This window comes from Lactuca virosa, chromosome 6 (genome assembly GCF_052849685.1).
Source record: "Lactuca virosa cultivar CGN04683 chromosome 6, Lactuca_virosa_CGN04683_v6, whole genome shotgun sequence".
NCBI classification, from domain to species: Eukaryota; Viridiplantae; Streptophyta; class Magnoliopsida; order Asterales; family Asteraceae; genus Lactuca; species Lactuca virosa.
This window is the reverse complement of record NC_136431.1, coordinates 25906673-25918800: the sequence shown is the minus strand read 5'-3', so window position 1 is coordinate 25918800 and position 12128 is coordinate 25906673. Positions and strand designations below refer to the sequence as shown.

Sequence of the window (12128 nt, the reverse complement as noted above, 5' to 3'; positions counted from 1 at the left end):
GATAAGGATTTGGGAGTGTGAAATTAGAATCATTGAAATTATGTTCAATTGGTTTATTTCACAAAGTAAGGATCATAGACAAACATAGAGTGCATACTTGGTGTATGGCAAAGCTATTGTTTAAGAAAAACATAGTGTACATGCTTGGAGCATGGGACAACTAGTGTTTTTAATTCAAGTATAAAGTTGATAAAACCGAAACAATGAATAATGAGTAATCAGTATGGTGATAAATAAAAGTGTTTATTTATATTCATAGGGTTTGATACCATATTTGATTAATTTATTCTTGTGTTTCACTTTGCATGTTTTGACTTCCAGAATAACTAAGTCGCTCTTCCTGAATGATTAAGTTATTCAAACCATCCACAGTCGGTCATATGTTGGAAGTAGATATGAATCAAGACTGTCATGGGTTGGTTTGTAGAGGTCCAAGTTGGTGGACAAAGTGGTGCTACAACACTCATGAGTGCTCATAAGTTCTGAGTATTGGATTCAACCCGCGCTCATTTGAATCACTTCATGGATTTTATCACGAGTGATCATGAGACAATAATATCTTATATTCTTCAAACCTAGAGATATGAGTTGTTACTATGAGTTGGTTGTACATTGATTGCACGAAAACGCATTCGGTAACTCGATGTTATAAAACGTGCCTTTGTGTATGATTCAACAAGTAGTAGAACAAGCCATATGAGTCGAAGTTTATCCATTCCTTTTACCTTCAGGATAAAAGCGATATATGTGGGCCCCTCGATGATTTAAAGATGATACATGTGAGTGCTTGGCCAAGCCAGGACTGGTTTGATTTGTTCAATCAGTCAATCATCATGAATCGGAAATCGGGAAACAACAAATGGACAGAGAGAATGATTGATAATCCATGTCTCAGTCCATATGATATCTAGAATGGAGGAATATATGATCCCTTGTCTAATGGACAAGTCATTGACAAAGGTCAGAGTTCATCGACAAGGTCAGAGTTCGACAGAAGCTTTTGAGAGCTACGATTGCTGATCGGTTCCTGAAGTCATACGCAATAATAGTTTTAGACTTATCCAAGTGGGAGACTGTTGGATTAATGTCTAAGTCCATAACTATAATTGGTAAGACTTGACCCGACCCGACATGGTTCATTTGGGTTGCATGGCATCATGCATTTGGATAGACTATAATGAGAGAAATAACACTTAAGGTTGGTTAATATATTATAAGTTCTAATATATTAATAAGGTTATTTAATTAGTATTGATCAAGAATTAATTTGGAATTAATTACGTGATCAAAAGGAGACTAATTAAATATATGGGTTGAATGTGTAAATCATTCATTCTTATATATGTGGGCTTGTGATCCAAGATTTCTTATGTTGGACTAAGTCCATGGGGTGACCCATGGATACTCCATGGAGGTTAAAGTCCATGGAGCATAAGGAATGGGTAAAGTTATGAGTTACATGGTGTAACCCTAATAGCCACCATATAAAAGAATCCCATGGCTCAAGAAATCGTGCACTAATGTGTGAATATGAGGGCTAGACGATTTCAAGGAGTGTTCCATTTCTCTCAAGTCATTCCATGTGCATTTGGTGTTGTGTGAACCATTTGAGGTGTCACACTTGGGGCACTAGGCACTCAAGCTTCATGGAGACAAGCTACATCAAACAAAGGTATGTATTATATCCATTTGATTACCCAAGTATCAAGTATTGTATGCTAGATAGGGTAATACCTTGGAAAGTTCATAATTGCATGTATAATAGAGAAAACATAGATCCAAGGTATTTAGGGTTGCATGTACACTTAGGAGTGTTAGAATGCGCAAAACCCATCAAGACGGTGTATGGCGTGGAGGGATCGGGCAAAAAGCCCAAGGTAGATTCCCGAGGGAAGGGCCAATAGGGCCGAGGCCGCTGTGGCAAGTGTGGTAGGGGGCACGATGGGCCGTGTAGGGCGGGTAGTTCGGGCTGCTTCAAGTGCGGCCGAACTGGGCATGTCAGCAAGGATTGTACTGCTACCACCACCATCACATCATCTGATCTGATTTGCTTTCAGTGCAATCAAAGGGGCCACAAGAGGTCCCAGTTTCCGAGTTTAGTAGCAGCAGGGATGGTGGCGGCACCTGCCCCTGCTACATTGAGGATTACAGACGATCGTCAGGGCCGAACAGAGGCGCCAGTGGCAAAGAGCAGAGCCTTCCAGTTGATAGCATAGGTGGCACGTGCAGCTCCCGATGTTATTACGGGTATGTATCTTCTCCTTATCTCTTTATTTGTATTAATTTTTGCTTATGTTTATGTGTTTGTTATAGGATCCTTCTTAGTGAATGGTATATCAGCCTTGGTACTGTTTGATTCAGGTGCCACACGATCTTTTGTGTCGCTCGCACTCAGCAAGCGATTCACAGGGGCTCCTGGAGAGCTAAATATCCCGCTTGATGTGCAGATAGCAGACGATAGGACCGTCAAGGTTGCGAGAGCTCATCGAGGGTGTACACTACAGTTATTTGATGAGCAGTTTTATGTGGATCTAGTCCCTATTCCTCTGCGAGGGAATAAGGTTATAGTGGGTATGGATTGGTTGATCCCCAATGGGGTAGTGATTGACTGCGAGCAACAGCTAGTGAGGAATCGGACTCCTAGTTGGGGAGGGTTAGTGATTTAGGGCGAGAGGTCGCAGGGTGGATTGACTTTATGCTCAGCAGTGAGAGCGAGGCGCTACCTTCAGCAGGGTTGCGCAGGTTATGTCGCTTATGTCATGGATACCCGGGATAAGGGTAAGGCGGCAATCGATGACGTACCGGTAGTGCGAGAGTATCCGGACGTATTCCCGGAGGATTTACCTGGGATACCTCCGGAGAGACTGGTTGAGTTCAGGATTGACCTGGTCCCTGGTGCGGCTCCGATAGCCAAGGCAACGTATCGGTTGGCTCATCCTGAGATGCAGGAGTTGTCTATGCAGCTGCAAGAGCTGCTAGACAAGGGATTTATCAGGCCGAGTAGTTCGCCATGGAGAGCCCAATCCTATTTGTAAAGAAGAAGGACGGGTCGCATCAGATGTGCATAGACTACCGAAAGCTGAATAACTTAACGGTGAAGAACCGTTATCCCCTCCCGAGGATTGATGATTTGTTTGACCAGCTACAGGGTTCATCTTGGTTCTCCAAGATTGATCTGTGATCAGGTTATCACCAGATGCGAGTCAGGGATGAGGATGTGCAGAAGAATACTTTTAGGACTCGCTATGGTCACTATGAGTTTGTGGTGATGTCGTTTGGGCTCACCAATGCTCCATCCGTGTTCATGGATCTCATGAACCGGGTGTGCAGACCGATGTTGGATCGGTCTGTGATCGTTTTCATTGATGATATCTTGGTCTATACCAAGACTCAGGAGCAGTACGAGGAGCACCTGAGGGTGGCGCTGGAGACACTGAGGAGGGACGGACTTTTTGCAAAGTTCTCCAAGTGTGAGTTCTGGTTGCGCTAGGTGAAGTTTCTGGGGCACCTTGAGAACCAGAAGGTATTCTGGTTGATCCGGCCAAGATAGAGGCCGCGATGCAGTGGGAGATTCCGAGGTCTCCAACTGAGATTTGGAGTTTCCTTGGTCTAGCGGGTTATTACCGGAGATTTATTCAGGATTTCTCCAAGATCGTTGTTCCTTTGACCCGACTGACCAAGAATTTGGTGACCTTCCGTTGGGAGCCTGAGCAGTAGGCAGCTTTCGAGACTCTCAGACAACGGTTGTGCGAGGCACTGATCCTGACTTTGCCGGAAGTCGTCGAGGACTTCGTGGTTTATTGTGACGCTTCGAGTACGGGCATGGGTGCAGTATTGATGCAGCGGGGTCACGTGATAGCTAACGGTTCGAGGCAGTTGAAGCCTCACGAGGCTAACTATCCGACGCATGACTTAGAGCTGGGGGCTGTGGTTTTCGCCCTCAAGATTTGGCGGCATTCTCTCTATGGGGTCCGTTGTACCATTTACACGAACCACAAGAGTTTGAGGTACCTCATGGATCAGCCGAATCTGAACATGAGGCAGCGTCGGTGGTTAGATGTGGTGAAGGACTACGACTGTGAGATCTGATGTGTGTTTAACCAACTAGTTTTATTCCTACTTCTAAATTATAAATTAATCACACAAAAGGCAGTGGACCTGTCAATTGGTGGTATAGATCTAGTAAGCAGGGTATCGAACTCAGGAAACGGCAATTAAACTAATTACTAAAATTATCTAAAAATAACAAAATAACAAATAATAGAATAGGGGTTTTCTCTAGTTTTACAAGACTAGAAACTTACTAATAATTAAACTAAAATAACTAACTAACAACTAAGCAAGCAAAGACCAACTAAATTCAATATCTAAATGGACTTCTATTCAGGTTCGACTCAATTGATCCTATGGTTGATTTAATGGTAATAGTGCAATGGATTAATCTTTTATTGGCTACCGATTCAGGTGATTAGATTCACATTCGCTATGCTAATCCTTAGAAAATAAAATAATTCAAGCAGTGGCCAGTTGCCTAATTTAATTAATTCTCTAGGTTATTTATTCGGGTTAAATAAGACTTGTAACGGTTAATCAATTTGTCAATTCAATTAGCCTCTTGTTGTTGGTTTATCGAACAAGCTCACACATTAACTTACCCATTCTCTAATTAATCCTAGTTTCATGTTCACTAATCCTAGGCACATAATAAAGTGTTCACATAAATCACATGAGGTAAACAATCAAGAGATGTTCATGCAGCCTAATTGTCTTCCTATTAACAGAAAATGGTTATGGTTAATGCATAAGGATCTTTAACAAGCTTAATTCAACAAAATCACCAATTAAAAGTTAATCCTACCATTAGTCAAACCATAGTCTCGAAATTCTCTTACCCAAACAGAAGCTAGCAAGTTTAGCTCATGATTAAGGCAGTAGAAAACTCAAAAGCGAAATTCAATAACATAAACATAGTTTAAGTACTAGATCTAGTTAAGAGAAATCAAAGTATGTCTTAGTTATCCTTCAAAACTTGAATTGGGTTGAATCTTCACTCTTCCAGATGTCTCTCTTCGTTCTGAATCGCAGCTCCTCCTCCTAGGGTTCTCAGAAGTCCCGTCTATCGATCTGGAGGGTTTCTTTTATAGATTCGTCTTGACTTGTCGAGCCCACAACCGACTCGTCGAGTCCCTCATTAAATTCCTGTGTACGGCAAGTCAAGGACTCTCCTGCTTCACGAATCTCCGTGGGAACTCGTCGAGTAGACGTCCCTACTCGCCGAATCCTTTGTGCTTTTTGATCCTTTCTTCTTTTGTTCACTCCAAAGCTTCCCGATAGCTACTCCTGCTTCCTTTTGCTTCCGAGCACTTCTTTTGGACTAAAAATATAATTCAAACACAATTAAGTACCTTTTGTCCATAATATGCAATTAATTAGCTAATAAATGATAAAACTCTATACTAAATATAGGGCTAAACATGCACATATCAAAATACCCCACACTTGACCTTTGCTTGCCCCCAAGCAAAACTGAATTTTAAACGTACTAGCATCACATAAGGCAATCTCATTCGAACCCAGCCATTATGCCAAGACCGCAACGCATGCATTTGTGTCTAAATTTTTCCTAAGGACCCCCGCCCCCCCTAATTCTAAATACTCACAATCCTCATAAACACTCGCCCACTTTTTCCGAACAATGCTCATTTTATGCATCCCTCCAAATCCATCCGCAGAAAACCTCCTAACCTCAAGGTATTTTTGGTCAAGCAACCCAAGCACACATAATCTAGAAAATTACAATTTTCTCCGATACCACTATGGAGCTCTTTGGAATTCTTCACTTCTTTGATAATTTGATCTTTCATTTCTTGAATTCACCACCTTCTTTGTTTGATTTTTTGTATCTTCAACTTTTTGATTCTTTAGAATTTTGATCTTTTGATCTTCATACTATGACTGCTCCAAAATTCTTACAACTTTTCTTGTAATTCTCTATTTTTTTCACATGTAACTCACTTTTTTTTCACTCAAAACCTACATGCTTAAGCAGGGGCGCTCAACTTCAACCTTTATTGGTTAAAGTATAAAATTTTCCTGGATACATTTCTGGTACACGATGCTAAACCTATTGCATTCCTCAGACTAAGCGAGGTTGTGTTTTTGTCCCATGATTTCACTAGAATAAGGGAGGCCGCAAATGCATTATAACATATATTGGCTCAACTAAACATTTGGGTCTTCATAAAATCATCAAATGTAACACTAGCATGGAATCCTAATTGCTTTTACCAAAATTTTCTAATGTAGCCATAGCAATTTCATGCAAAAAAATTTCAAAATTTAACCTAAGATTCTAATGTAACTGATATAAATATAACCAACCCCCTACCCCACACTTAATTTATGCAATGTCCCCATTGCATATTATGCATGATAAAGAACAATAAAATAAAGAGGGAATTGGAACAAACTCCCCTGGGATAGTAGTTGCGACGTTGATTTCCTTCAATTTAAAGCTCCATCTTCAGCCGACTTTAGTCATGGGAACAGCTCATCCATGTATTGGGTGTCAAGTCTCGTGTGGTAACAGCTCCAAAAATGCAGGAAAAACTCTCGAAAATCTCCAGAAATGAACCTACTTGAAAAAAAAAGTTGTGAAATTCGTAGACACTCGTCGAGTAGAGAATAAGACTCGCCTAGTTGAGTCGTGAAAATGCAGAATTCATGTTTTTACGCTTGGACTCGTCGAGTCAGTAAATGCACTCGGCGAGTCAGTCGCTGGGTGAAAAAAAATTGTTTTCTGCTCCAAGTCTTTTTGATAAATCCTAACCACTGCAGAATCATATTAAATCTAATATTTCTCTTCAGTAATTAGACTTATGTGAACGCTCCTCATGACCGGACTCGATACTTGAACTTCACTCTCGCTTCTGCCTAGACTCGAAACTCCTATTACTTGTGAGACTCTGTGTAAGCAACCCATTTTCAAACTCTGAAAAGACACTAAACAAACCATGAGAAATTAAAAATCCTAATTACTAGAAGTTCCAACAAACAACTAAACAAAGACAAAACAAATTCTTCAACAAAACACAAAACATAAATAAATCAATCTTCATCTTCTTCCTCATCATTATCATCATGCATTGCCCCGCTCCCACCGGCTCCGCTTTGCCTTGTGCTTATCCTCTCCTCCCAAGTTGGTATATAAGGAAATTGGCCTCCGTCCATATGTTGGATGTTAAAGTGATTAAACATTTGGATGAAGGACCGGTTGGTAAAATTCACTCCACTTTCTAAATCATATTGATATTGCTTTCCTTCAACATTAAACCATTCCGAGGGTATTTCATCTTCCACCGGAATAACCGGTGGATCGGAAGGTGCTTGCCCGCGTCTTTGCCTAACTCTCCTACCCGGCTCCTCGGGTCCGATCACAGCATCATCATGTGGAATAGCATAATGTCCCCCTCCATAATCCTCAATAATTCTAGCCCTTCGAAAAAGAATAGGATTAAAGGGAGGGGTCGGGACCATTGTCATTAAGTTCCAAGCACTACGAGTCATCAACCCATAAGAGTGGGCTAAACGCGTCACAAACATGCCACCATTAATTTTAGAAGTTTTTCGGTCCTTGACCGCCCCTTCAGCTAAGTATGAAGCCACGCACCATGGAATGTTGCAAAAGGTGTTGGGTGTAATGATGCTCCAAAGATAAAAGACATCAAGGTTAGAAACCTTGTCATCATCTTTTCTTTGGTTAATGGTGTTTGAAATAAGGCGGTGAAGAAGGCGGTGCGTAGGTGATCGTATGCTCCCCTCTTGGGCCGATTTGGGAATGTAGACTTGGTTGGCAATAGTGTTCCACCAACTTGTGCTTGTGACACCATCCGGGAATACCTTATGGCAATGCTCCAAAAAGGTACCAAATGCAGCCGTATGAATCACTTGTTGGTCATAAATTCCCAACCTCCAAGCTAATTCCACCATAGAACAATTGCGAACCTCGCCCCCAAGACAAAAAGTAATATTCCCGGGGTTATAGTAATCGTCCCCACCCCAGAAATGTATTGTGGAGAAAAATTCCAAGCACAACTCTTGATAAACCGGCTCTTGGATACGAAAGATGCGACTCCATCCATCACACATGATGGACTCCCTATTATGCACAAACGTCTTGACTAAATAAGGAGCCAACTCCTCTTCGTAACGAACTCTCCCCAGCCATTCCCAATCAATCGTATTGGGGACACAAATTTCCTTTTTCCGGATTTCTGCAAGCTTCTTCTTCCACTTAGTCATTGTAGAATTGGACTCGATTTGTGGGAAATTCAACCAAGGGAAACCCCCTTGGCTTCCTCTTGATCTCTGACCCCGTGAAGACATGTTCCTGCAAAAATACGTAACACAAACAACCAAAAACGAACAGAAAAATTAGAAAATAAATTCTAAACTGCATCAGACATGACTCGCCGAGTTTGTAGATCGACTCGACGAGTCGTACGAACTGCGTGAGTCTGTTGACGAGTCTGTCAAATGTCATCCATAAAAATCAAAACAGATTGCAAGAGTTTGTCCAGGGATGTATCTCAAGCATAATAGTATAAGAAATTTCACCCATAACATCCTAATTGGGTCAAAATCGAAACCCTAGAAATTTTAAAACTTCAAACACGGGTTTTCTAACCAAATAACACTTCCAATCTACTAAAAATCAAAGCTTTGACAGAAATATAGAAGAAATTTAGTACCTTTCTTGCTTGATAGAGAAATAGAGAGAAAGAGAGGGGGAGAAAGAGGGAGGCGCATGTCGAGTGTCGGCTGGATGAGTGAGGAATGGTTACCAATTAGGGTAAAAAGCCCTAATTTTACAGATATGTACAAATTAAAAAAAATTCAGTAAAAACAAACCGACTCGTCGAGTCAGGGTCCGACTCGGCGAGTCTGGTCGCGATTTTGCGATTCCGCCTTTCGAGTTAACTCGTCGAGTAAGCACCCAACTCGCCGAGTCACTCGTTAATTTTGAAAATTGCTATATATATTTATAAATCTGATATAATTTTTATTCCTGCTTAAAAATATATCCAACTCACCCCACACTCAGACCATGCTTACCCTCAAGTAGTCATTTTTGACAATGAAGAAGATGAAAATAAATAAATCCTAAAAACGAAAATAAAACTAAAGAAAAAGGTAAAAGAAAGCAAACTCTAGGAACGGGTTGCCTCCCGTTAAACGCTTCTTTTTGAGGAGTCGTTAGATGGACTCCTTCCCGCTCTACGTTTCTTCGTTTTCCTCCATTGGGAATTCACGCATAATCTTTTGTTGTTTAAACTTTGTCTTGTAAGCATGTATCTTTCTTTTATATGCCCGTCTCAATTCTTCTTTCCTTTTCCTCGTAGCATCCTCTTCTATGGCATAACTGATCCGTTTCCCAACCTTCTTCTTCTTCACCCCGTTCTTTGGACCCATCTTTTGTACTCCTTCTTTGTCAATCTCGATTTCCCATACATTTGTCACCTTATCATCACTTGATATTAAGGATTCCTCCTTACCTTCTAAAGAATCTGGTGGTTCAAATGCAAATACTTCATAATTAGTAGAAACTCGGGCTCGAGGTTTGGTTCTCTTGATTGTATTTGACTCGATCTCTCGATTAGCCATGAGTGACTCAATGGATGAGTTATTCACATCATCATTCCACGCCCTTACATTCTCCTTTTCTCCCAAACTGACCCTCTCGTCAAGTTGAATTGCTTCTTCTTTTATCATTGTGTCAAGGTAAGCCAATTGTGCGTGTTGGAAGCTAAAGTTTTTAACAATTTCAGCCTCTTCTATTGGACTTTCCAAAGGATCAGGAGAAGTGTGCATGTCAAGGTCATAAAGGGAACTTGTAAGAAGCAAGATAAGATCTTCATGATCTTTGAGGTTCTCGATTGGATTCGTCGAGTCAGTCGATGCTACTCGGCGAGTCTGTGAGGTTTCCACAATTTTTGTTGTTTCTTTTGACTCAGCTTCCTCTAACAACCTTTCTATTTCCTTTAAATCTTCTCCAGCATCGAAATTCCCTTCAGAAGGTAATAGAAATTTGTTTGGATTTTCTTCTTGTAAAAGTGCAAACTCTCTTTCTAACACTTCATCATCCAAATCCACTAAGGAAATTTCCCCGTTTTTCATCCCTTCATTCTTTTTCTCTTGTTCCGCTTTAAACACCACTGAATCATTCCCTACCCTTAGTGTTAGTGTAGATTCGCACACATTGACTATTGCACAAGCGGTATTCAAAAATGGTCTTCCAAGAATGATTGAAACTTCAGGGTCTTCTTCCATGTCAAGCACTACAAAGTCCACGGGAAACACAAATTTATCGACTTTGATGAGAAGATCTTCGCATACTCCTCTTGAATGTATTATTGTCTTATCGGCTAAATGGATCTTCATACGAATCGGCTTTGGTTCCGGCAAATTTAGCTTCTTTAAGAAAGAATATGGCATTAGATTAATGCTTGCACCCGAATCGGTCAATGCATGAGTAGAAATTATGTTCCCAAATTGACTAGGTATGGAGATGCTTCCCGGATCACCCCTCTTTTCTGGAAGTTCATTCAGCAATACTTCAGCAACTTCTTCCATATTTTGTCTAGTAGTGAAGAGGTTTTTAAGCAAAGTTGCATACTTAGGCGTTTGAAGTATTGTTTCAACAAATGGAATGTTCACTTGGAGGGTCCTCACTTGCTCCATAAATCTTCTATACCGTTGAATCTGCTCATCTGGTATGGCTCGGATCGGAAATGGTAAAGGGGGCCTGTAAGGTTTCAAAAGAGAACAATTTTTCTCATCAAACCTCGGACTCGTCGAGTCCATGACGCCGACTCGGCGAGTCGAGTCGGGTTTGCTCAATTTCTATTCAATTGTCTCTTCTGTTTGCAGCTTACTGGGTTTCTTCTGAATAGAGGTCAAAGGAGTGAAAATTTTGTCAGAATTGGTGGTTATCACATTTAGATGCGCCATTTTTGGATTTTTTTCGGTATTGCTAGGAAGTTCGCCGAGTGTTCTTAGATTGATTTGTTGTGCAAGCTGACCAATCTGTTTTTCAATGCTATGAATGGAGGCTTGCTGATTCCTAAGCAAATTTTGTTGATCTTTCATCATAGCTTGATGATCCTTAAGCATTACTCGTTGCTCCTTCAATTCAATGTCGGTATCATTGTGTCTCTTCTCGGACGCAGCTACAAACCTTGTGAACATCTCTTCCAAATCAGCTCTCTTTCCCATAACCGGTTCCTCCTTTTGATAGAAACCCCGTTCTTTTTGCTTGTATTTCTCCTCCTTTTCCTTTTTGTACTCGTCATACGGGAGCCATTCCTTCTTCGGTTTCCGCCAATTATCATCAAATCTATCGCCACTTGAATAGAATACTTGATCTTTCTTGTTTCCATTCTCATCCAAATCACAATCTTTAGTAAGATGATGTTTGTTACAATTCTCACATCCAACCCGAATAGCATGGATTGTTTGATCCATCTTAGTCGTCCTCCGATCTAAACTATCTAGTTTAGCCATCATTGTCGCCATGCTATCGTTAACAGTGTTCACCACCCCCTACTCACTTCATTCTGTGGGTTATGATATTCTCTAGAGTGTTTAGAGAATTCCTCAATTAATTCCTTGATCACCGAGGGTGGCTTCTTTGTGAGCGGTCCTTGCGAGTCAAGAAGCTGCCTTGCAGTCACATTTACCCCCATCATAAAAAATAGATACTTCTTGTTGGCTATTAAGATCGTGATGTGGGCAATTCCTTAGTAGGCCCTTGTATCTCTCCCATGCCTCGTATAAGGATTCTCCAGCTTGTTGTTCAAAGTTGGCAATGGCTTTCTTCAATTTGGCTATCTTTAAAGGGGGACAAAATTGATCAATGAACTCTTCCTTCATTTTAGCCCATGTAGTAATAGATCCTGGAGGTAATAATTTGAGCCAATCCTTTGCAGCACCTTTGAACGTGACGGGAAGCATACGAAGCAGCTGGGTTTCGTGAGGCACATTTGGAACATTAAAATAATCGGCTACATCGTTGACCTCATCCAAGTGTTTATAAGCATCTTCGTGATCTTTACCGTGGAAGGGAATCT

The 12128-nt window shown here is 41.0% G+C and overlaps 1 non-coding gene across 1 annotated transcript; it reads left to right on the top strand.

Annotated features, from left to right (window-relative positions):
* The first annotated feature begins 11776 nt into the window (after window positions 1-11776).
* Window positions 11777-11883, top strand: LOC145122982 (small nucleolar RNA R71). The gene has a single exon (XR_013714864.1). It is a non-coding gene; the product is annotated as a small nucleolar RNA R71 (small nucleolar RNA).
* Window positions 11884-12128: the final 245 nt, after the last annotated feature.